The 9,757-nt window shown below is 46.7% G+C and overlaps 1 long non-coding RNA gene across 1 annotated transcript; it reads right to left on the bottom strand.

Annotated features, from left to right (window-relative positions):
• Nucleotides 1-398, bottom strand: LOC103628937 (uncharacterized). Its single transcript, XR_554011.2, has 3 exons — nt 311-398; nt 100-223; nt 1-15 (listed from the first exon to the last, which is right to left on the bottom strand). It is a non-coding gene; the product is annotated as an uncharacterized lncRNA (long non-coding RNA).
• Between the last annotated feature and the right edge of the window lie 9,359 nt (nt 399-9,757).

A 9,757-nucleotide genomic window follows, 5' to 3' on the forward strand; every position in this document is an offset into this window, starting at 1 on the left:
CAAAGACGTGACCTCCTGCAGTTTTAAGCATAAGAGATCGTTACAACTTACAAAGTTAAGCATCAATTTACTAACTTGCTGTCAAAGTAAAACGTGAACCTGAGAATAATCTTCAGAACTAACAGCTAGAATATTAATTCTGCCAACAGAAGTTTTTTTCCTCATATCAAAACACTCAACCGCACCATCCTCACCACCGCAAGCAACAAGCCCATGGATCTTACTGGGAGCACAACAATTAATCTTGGAGTTAACAATACTCGATAATCTAGTCACTAGCAAGCCATGTAAGTTAATAAGAAAATATTACCTTCGTGTAACCGCATTTATTGCTGGTGATTCGGAGGAAAGAGAAGCAAGGAATCGTCCCTGCAGAAGTGATTGGGAGGAAGTGAATTAGCTGCCGCGGGGTGACGCTGATGGTCTCCACCACCATAATGCTGAGGTGGCGGCTGGCGCTGAGCTAGCTGCCTCAAGATCTCATTCTGCTGAGCCATTAGCTCCTGCAGAGTGGGAGGCGGTGGTGGCGGTGGAGGAACACGCTCATTCTGGCCACGACGCTGCCTCCCGGCCATCTGAAAAACCACATATATACTTAACACCATATCTCCAAGTTCAAGGTTTAATCGCGGCGAAAGAGTCAAAAGCAAATTGATAGATTCCGACTTAAACAAAAAGGATTTAAAAAAGGCATAAATTTTCCTTCCAATTTAAAACTGATAACATCCATCAGCCATGCTTCCAAAAGAGTTTAACACGATTACATCAAGGGTCCCAAAAAGGCTCAACTCTATCTAGCCTAGTACCCCAAGGGTGCAAAAGCTAAGCTAGCTGCGAGGAGTCCTACCATCACCGACGTCTAACTCTATCCCGGACACCTAGTGAGCGAACGAGGCAACACTCGACTCGGGGGAAGGTGGCCTCCCTGAGCCAGCAGTGTCCACACTAGAGGCAGGCTCCTCTCCTCCCTCGATGTCAACGTCCTCGTTGGCCTCCATATCCTGGATCTCCTGGTGATGCATATCCAAGTGCTCATTAGCCTCAGCAAGCTGCTGCTGAGTGTTAATGAGCTGATCCTCGAGAACCTCGATGGTGTTCTCCCTGGTGCCCACTAATTCCTCCAACTCTTGGATATCATTGGATAGTTGCTCCACCTGCAAGTCCTTTTCCACCATCTCAGTGGACAAATCGACCACGAGCTCCTCTCTGTTGTCCAAAGTGATCTTGGTCGCCTCCAATAGTGCCATCAGATGGGACATTGCCTCACCGCGCATCACTTGCAGACGGTACAGAGCATTCATGCACCGTACGGTCAAGTGCGCAGTCTGTCCTGGGTAGATGGCCCAGATATCCTTGGCATGCTCCACCCGATCCTTCCACATTGGGTCGTCCTCCCTTTCAGCGGGGAATAAGCCAATGGGGTGGGTAGACAACTCCAAGGGATGGAATCCGCAGAAAGTGGTCAGCCCGTGCAGAGCGATCGCCTCGATCGTGTCCTCAGCCCGGTATCCAAAGGACTCAGAGTCCAATGAACGCCAGCCTGGCTGTAGGGGATGAGGCTCCAGGGTCATCCTCACCCTACAGCGGGGCACTCGATGCTTCTCGAACTGCTGCACCGCGTACTGAGGGGGTGTCGTGTATCCGGCCCCCTGAAGTACCTCCCACAAAATGCGGGGAAAACCCTCTCGTGCAAGCCCGTCAGTGTGGGACAGTGCATTCCCGTCGTCTGAGGATCCATGGGAAGTCATCTATGTACGGTTAAACGTAAGTAAAAGAAAAGAATTATAAAAAGAACAAGAAAAATAAGACTCAGCCTTTCCCTAGTTAAATAAAATGGTACTGGGGAACTTAGTTGGTTATCATCTTGTTTTTAAGTCTTTACTCAAATATCCATTTGTTTAATTTAAGAATGCATGCATGCTCGTCCTAAACGACCTCACCAATGTAAAGGGGATAGGGAAGAACTCCCATCCTTTAAGGTGGCCTATAGGGCCTAATCACTTAGCCACCTAGCTACCCTTCTATCCTCCTAAGGCTTCACATCCTAGGTCTATCCTGCTCGTCCTACTACCTATCCAACATTGTTTCTATCAAGTTTTACTTTGGAAAAAGATGGTATTTATATTTTATTGATTCCTCTATGGTGGTACAAGCTCCGATACCAGCTGTGGCGGAACTGCCCGAATTATTCCAACTTAAGTGCCTAAGTCCCGCCTTAGAGGCTAGACCACACTTAAATGGGAATAACCCGTCAATCCCTCGGATCTAGTTCGACAAGGCCACTGACAGGATCAAGTACCACAATCTCACTCGATGGTGAGTCACAGAGCAAATACAATAAAGCATAAAACAATGCATTAAAGAGTATTAATTTATTACATCCTCATCGGAGTTTTGCAAAAGTAGTCATCATTGTTCGGAGTGCAGCGGAATAAAATTAACGGTAAATAAACAGAGAGATGGGGAAGCCTGTCCCATCACTCCTCATGCTCCTCCTCAGCCGAGGTAGGGTCCCACTCGACAGTCCAACCCGGTGGCAAGATGGACGACCAAGTCACTCCAGCAACCATGTCCTCCAGAGAACCTGTAAAATTATGCCACAAGCAAGGCTGAGTATACTAATACTCAGCTAGACTTACCCGGTGTGAGGAGTCTACTCCTCTACCTCTAGACATGCAGCTGTTTGGCTGTGGGGTCTGGTTGCCAAAAGCACTAGCTGAGTTTCTAAGTCAAGTTTTAACTTTGTCAAATTAAGTGTGACTCTCTTAAGGCCTAAAGTGTACTATCTACTCATACATGGTATCAAACATATTTAGCAATCAACCTCTTGTGTCAACTCATCACATTTCCACTTGTTACTCAATGTAGCAGCATGGATCAAGCAGTCTCATTAGCTGCGAGAAGCAGACGATCCGAATCGAGTTTTTAAACCTTGCAAGGTAAACCTAAACACACGACGTGGCGAGACACTCCGTCCCCACACACATCAACCGTGCCCATCGATTCTCCGTCAGTAGATCAGGGCTCACCGCCTTGGCGTACAATGCCTCACTGACCCCGACTGCTGTCGTGCAGTGACCGCACTTGTACCCACCATAACCGGAATGGGAGACCACGTCTCAGGTCGCGTGAGGGGATATGTCCACTGCCAGGTTCACTCAGGTACTAGGCTTACCGATTTACCATATTTCTCGGCATGTGCTTAGTACGTTCAAACGCTTGACTCACGGTACCACACCTTAATCCTTATTCCAATTTTTATCCCGTGGACAACCAATCCCCATGGATTGTTGTCCACAAACCAACATCATTATGATAAGAAAGTGTATACAACCAATTCATGACCTCGCGCGAGTGCTAGAAAAATCACTCGACTTCTACCGAGATCCTAATTAATAAAGCAGCTACTCGACTTAGCATACTAGTATTCACCTCAATGGGATTCCTGAGATCATGCAACTAGGGTTTCAAACAACTCCTACACTTAAGTGCACAATCAATCCTACAATCATTAAGTAAATTAAAATAGCATAATTAACAGGTTATGCATAAAACCGGGGCTTGCCTTCCAAAGTAGTGGCAGGCAGGTCCTCTGGTGCAGGCTCTGGTGCTGGATCTGGGGCTGCCTCCTGAGCAGCTCCTTGCTCCGGCACGAGGACGTACTCTCCGTCAGCAAGGTTACAGTCTATCAAAATGCAATGAACATGTATGTCATGATTATGCAGGATTTAATAACATTATGCTAAGAGAAGAAAAACTAAGTTAATGAGTAACTTAGGGTTTCCGGGTCATATGTGGCTTTTAATGGTTGCTCCTTATCACTTCTAGGTTTAGGTTTTGCTAGGGATAGGCACAGGGAATTGGTATTGCCTCTATATATTTCAGTGGACAAGTTATAAAGGGTTTTAGGATGACACTAATTTTCTATTATTCATCTTTCCCTTTCTTTATTTTCTATTTATGGTTTCTAGTGTAGGTTTGAACTACGACAGTGGTTTAATATTTTCCAAAAATTCTGTAAAAATTACAGTGGGTTGCCATTGGTCATTATAGCCTGTTCTAGGAATTTGAGGTTTAAAATAAAAAGGCTATGCTTTAGACAAAAATAACAAAAGTTGTGTAAAATGGGCCACTTTGCACTACATCTCTTAATTAGGGGTGAGTTCTGTCCTAAGTGTTATTTTTGTTGGCATCTAACAGTAATAATAGGCTTCTGTGCCAAAAATCACAGAAAGCTAAGGGATGGCCATTTAGTTATGATTTTTCTAAAGTTAAATGCCAAAAAGGCACTTTCTACTACATTGTTATTTGAAAAATGTCAAACAGCAGATTTCATATTTTCCCTAAGTTCTTAATAACAAAACATTAATTATCCCAAGGGTTGGGGTGCTTTCACCTTGGGGTTATTTTTGTAGGGTTTTTCTAAGTTTTCCTTGTTTTCCTAAAATAAAAGGGATCCTACTTATTTTATACTAAACCAGGGTATAATGGATTTTTCTAGTAAACTACATTGAATAAGTACTCTAACAAAAATAGAGGTGCCCTCTGGTTCATTATTTATATCACATTTTCTATTTTTCTTAACCTTAAGCATATTGTAAATTAAATGGCAAAAACTAACTTAATGGGTTGGACAGAGAAGTTTAGCATTTTTAAACAAGTCAGTAGGTGGATATAAACTTCTCCAAATTTTTCTAACCCTAGTCAAATAGTGCAACTATTTTAGCCCTATTATTTAGCTTTTGGCCAAAACATTAATTAAATCAGAACCTCATAGTTTTCTGTAGTACTCAAGGGTTTTATATTTTTCCTAAGCAGTTTGCATTATTTAAAGTCTGACAAAATTGGTTTGACCAAATTTGGATGAACTAAATAGAAGTTATGAATTATTAAATTTTCTGTTCAAATTTAAAAACAGATTTAATAAGGGTTTCCTGGAAAAGCAGTTTACACCGAGGACCCTAGGTTATTTCCAAACTAACTCTCTCAGTTATACCCCCGCGCTACTATTCATTCGAGTCACTGACATCTCACAAAACCCCCCAGACTTCTCTCCTTCTCCCCCGCGGTCCCTCCCTAGGTTTAAACAGTACCCGCAAGATAGAAAAGGGTGGCGCGGCTTACCGGCGGCGAGATAGGTCCGGCGAGGGGCGGGGTTGGCTCGGGGAGGCTCTGGCGGTCACAGCGATGTACGACTCGACGGCGGGGATGGTCGGAATCGCTCGGTCCACGTGCGCAGGCGGGTGTCCTCGTCGGCGGCGGGTGCGCCGGCCAAATCACGGCGATCTAGTTCAATCCAAGGGCACTGTGAGCTTCATGGGGTGACGTAGAGACCGTGTGCACAAGGAATCGGAAAATGGTTCAGTGGATTACCCGGTCCACGCACTCCGGTGGGGTTGTGAACTCCGGCGACCGTGGACTGGCCTCTCCAGCGAAGCAGGCTTCGATTCCTCGCTCGGGGAGCTTCACTGAGGTGTGCTCACTCGTCACCGAGGGTCGGACGGGGTTGGGAAAGGTTGAGCCGGCCGGTCTACGGCGGCAGGGGCTCGGGTGGCCGCGGACACGCCGTGTACGGGCAAACGGCGGTGAGTTGAGCTCCGGTGAGGTTTGAGCGTGCGCAGAAGAGTGTGGTCGACGCCTGAGCGGGCTTTATAGGCGCGGGCGCGGGCCATGGCATCAGCTGGGCGTTGGCGCGACGCGGGGCGCGCGCGGGCGTGCTCTGGCGCACACAGAGCGCGTCAAACACGTGGAGCTTTTCTTCTGCCCGTGTTCCACAGCTCACCCAAGTCGCAAACGTGCGAATCTTGGCAAAAATCCGGCGCGAGTCTTTTCCTGGCACCTAGGGCTGTCTCTCATCCGTGAGTTGCCATGGCAGATATGGCCTAGGTAGGGAGATCTTCGGTCGCCAAATCAGGTATGTCACTCTGCCCACCTCGCGACAAAAACCATGCCAAGGCATGTCAAACGTCAAGATCTCGGGCTCAGCTTTTTCCAGTGGGTGCCCTAGGTGGTATGCCACATTTTTGGTATAGAACTTAGGTGGTTTTGGTGCCAGCTTCGAGGTGAACACAGTTGATCTTTAGTGTAGGTGTAGTTTTTAACTTAGAGAGAATTAGAGAGCTCTAGCTCTCTCTCTACTTAGGGATTGGATTTGGGGTTTCTCTAGGGGTCTTTTTGCAATATTTCCTTCCCACAATTGATGGTTATGAGGTTACTTAAAGTTTGGTTAAAGATTACTCATGGTTTGCACATTTGCTCACTCTCTCCCCCCTCTTAACCATGACTTTGGGAGATAGGGTTCAAGAGAGGTCTAGGGTTTTCCCTCCTCTTGCCCAAGGTAGTAAGTGCACAAAGGTTTGAGTAATACTTCTTAGGTCATTAGAAATCTTGGTTAACACATGGTCTCCAAGGTTCTTATGTTCTCCTTAAGTTATTACCACATGTGATCACAGTCCTTAGTACCAAGGTGTGCTCTAGCCATGGTAACACCTGAGGTGTCACAAGAGCTATGCCCAACCATGTGTCTCCCACTGTCCCTCGTTTCCCTCTTCGACCATACCACCGAGATCTGCTTCAATCTTCGTATTTGACTTGGAAAATTTCGATTTCATCCTTATAGCTTGGAGACTAAGGTATATATGGTGTCTCAGTGATTCGTTTGTTTCATATATTGCATAGTCTGGTTTTAATTAATTAGTTTTGATTCTTGAACATATTGCTATTACTTATAATTTTTAAGATATATGGTTGATATGGCGATTACGGATGGTTAGATAGTTTGTGAATCGCTGGTTTAAATTTTTTAGGGTTTTGAAACTATGAGTACCATGTTATTTATAAGTTAAAATCATTTCTATTATTTATCTAGTGGTGTTAATATAAAATCTAAAAGATATGTAGCTGGAGATGTTGTGGCGGAGGAGAGGTCGTTCTCGAGAGTTATATCCCAATGTGTCTAGTAAGGATGCTACCAGCGAGGGAGCACTGTGCGAACCGACGGTGGTGGGCGGCTGGCGGGCAATGGTGCTTGGTCGGCGGCGATGGAGGAGCAGACAACGGCGGTGGAGCTCGGCTCGGTGAGAGGTGAGGGAGAGAATGGAGAAAGAGAAACCGCACTGGTGTAGCTCGGCGTCAAGATCTGTGGCGCCAAGCTAGGTGCCACGTCAGCGCCATATATGCTTGCCTGTGCCAGCGGAGCTCGTTCGTACCTCGGCGCTACGGCGCGCGAGCAGAGGGTCTAAAAACGACATTATATTTTTTCGAAAAATATTAAAATGCAAGAAAAATCGGGCACGGTGGCCGAGTGTTATTTTGTCAGGTAAAAGAGGTGACGGTTCTGTGCCCATAATCTAGCTACGATGACCAGGTCGCATATATACTTGTGATCCGTCATCAGTGATGGATCCTTTCAGCTTGCATATATACAGAAGAACAGAGAAACCAATAGAGCGGATAAGGGGGGTTGTCATCGATCATATACACTCATCACCATATATAAATAAATATTTCCCTAGGTTTAGATAGATAGATATAGATATACGCAGATTATGTATGTGTGGTGAAATCAATTATATGGATGATGATGATGATGATGATGATGATGATGATGATGATGATGATTGATGGCGAACAAGACGCGTCGACCATGTATGTGTTTTGATCCGGGTTAGACGACAGTTATTGACAGGGCTGCCGAACAGATAGCACAGTACATCCCTTAATTAGCTCGACGACCCAAGAGATGAGGAGGTGCACACATCACATCTGTGAGATAATAGCTGTAGATCGAGCGATAAAAGCAACGACGACACGCAAGACAACCTTTTTAAATCTCGGCAAGAGGGGGTCGTTGAATAGATTTCTTTGACGACACGAGATTTGTATTTGGTGTCGACTTCTCTGACAACATTAAATTTGTGTTTAGAAGAAGAAGAAAAAACAGGAAGGGACGACGACGACAGCGACCGTGGTGTATATATATCCGACTACTATAGTACGTTACGTATCTGTCTGACAAGTCATAGACTGCAGCAGCTCTTCCTGCCTCCTCGTCTGAGAAACTCAACTCTTTCACTGTTCTTCAGAAAACGGCTTCTTTCAAAGTTTGGACTCGGTCGCCACGCGGCATGTGTGGTATTATTGTGTTATGCATCGTGGTGCGCCATCTTCAGCTTTGACCTGACCGTGTCCATCGGCGCCCGCTGAATGGAGCTCTAGAATGGTTACTAGTCGAATTACATCTCTAATTTATATAAATTTTGATAAGCTAGAACGAATCCTGATTCAATCCTGGAGAAACGAACAGACCCTTACCAATTTTTATTTATTTATTTATGTATTTTGTCTGTCTGTAAATACCGCTATAGGAGTTTAGATATTTTTATGTTCCCAGAAATTCACTAGAAAATATGTGACCACACACACAAATCTACTAATCCCTATAGTAAAAGGCAGAGACAGCAAATACTATTGTCGGAGACCATAATTAGGGGTACCCTCAAGACTTCTAAATCTCAGCTGGTAACCCCCATCAGCACAAAGCTGCAAAGGCCTGATGGGTGCGACTAAGTCAAGGATCGGTCCATTCGAGGGACGCGATCGCGCCTCGCCCGAGCCCAGCCTCGGGCAAGGGCAGCCGACCCCGGAGGATCTATGTCTCGCCCGAGGCCCCCCTCCAGCAACGGGCACACCTTCGGCTCGCCCGAGGCCCAGTCTTCACCAAGAAGCAACCTAGGCCAAATCGCCACGCCAACCGACCAAATCGCAGGGGCATTTAACGCAAAGGTGGTCTGACACCTTTATCCTGACGCACGCCCTCAAGTCGACAGAGCCGAAGTTACCGAAGTCACTTCGCCGCTCCACTGACCGGTCTGACAAGGGGACAGCGCCGCTGTGGGGGACAGATATCCCCCGGGTCCACTAAAAGAGTAAAAGACCTCACGAAAGGCCCAAGGGCCCAATAAATCGTAAGGTCATCTTTCGTGGGCCTGGGGAGGGACAATCAGCAAAGCAGATCGACATGAGGCCGGATTGATGCCAGCCCGGACGGCCCACAACGTCGAGCGAGCGACCACAACAGAGATCCGACTTTCCCGCGCTGGAGCCCCCATGCAACGGAGCCATGCGGGGACAGGTCGGCAAAACTACGGGGAGATAAACTCAAACAGTTCACTATCTTTTAGCTACACATTGTTATCATATCCACGTGTATTGCCCCACGGTCGAGTATATAAGGCCTAGGGGCACCCCTTCAGAACGATCGACTCTATTACTCAGCCACCCACCTCAACTCTCTGCATTCTCAATTCGGAGAGCTCCCTTGTAACCTCATTCACCAAGCATACCCACCAGGACGTAGGGTGTTACGCATCTCTAAGCGGCCCGAACCTGCAAACATTGTCCAATGTCCCTCGTGCATCTGGCACGAACCATTTTGCTACAGTCGTCAACACCGTCCTACTCCTAAAAACACCTCAAGGGGCAACCCCGGGTGTGCGGTCGGACCCAAAACACCGACAGCTGGCGCGCCAGGTAGGGGGTGTGTCGACGATCCAAGCTAGCTCAATGGCCATCACCTTCCACAGCAAGATCACCCTCCGTCCCGGATCCGTATTCTGCTTCGGAACAATCTCATCTGTAGCAGATGAAGAGGGAACTCTACACCGCATTGCGGATCCGCCGGAAAAGAAGTCTCCTCCAACAAACTCTGAAAATGTCGGAGAAGCGCAACCTCCAGCTCTCCGGAAAAAGATCATCC

Source organism: Zea mays, chromosome 6 (assembly GCF_902167145.1).
Source record: "Zea mays cultivar B73 chromosome 6, Zm-B73-REFERENCE-NAM-5.0, whole genome shotgun sequence".
Classification (NCBI taxonomy): domain Eukaryota; kingdom Viridiplantae; phylum Streptophyta; class Magnoliopsida; order Poales; family Poaceae; genus Zea; species Zea mays.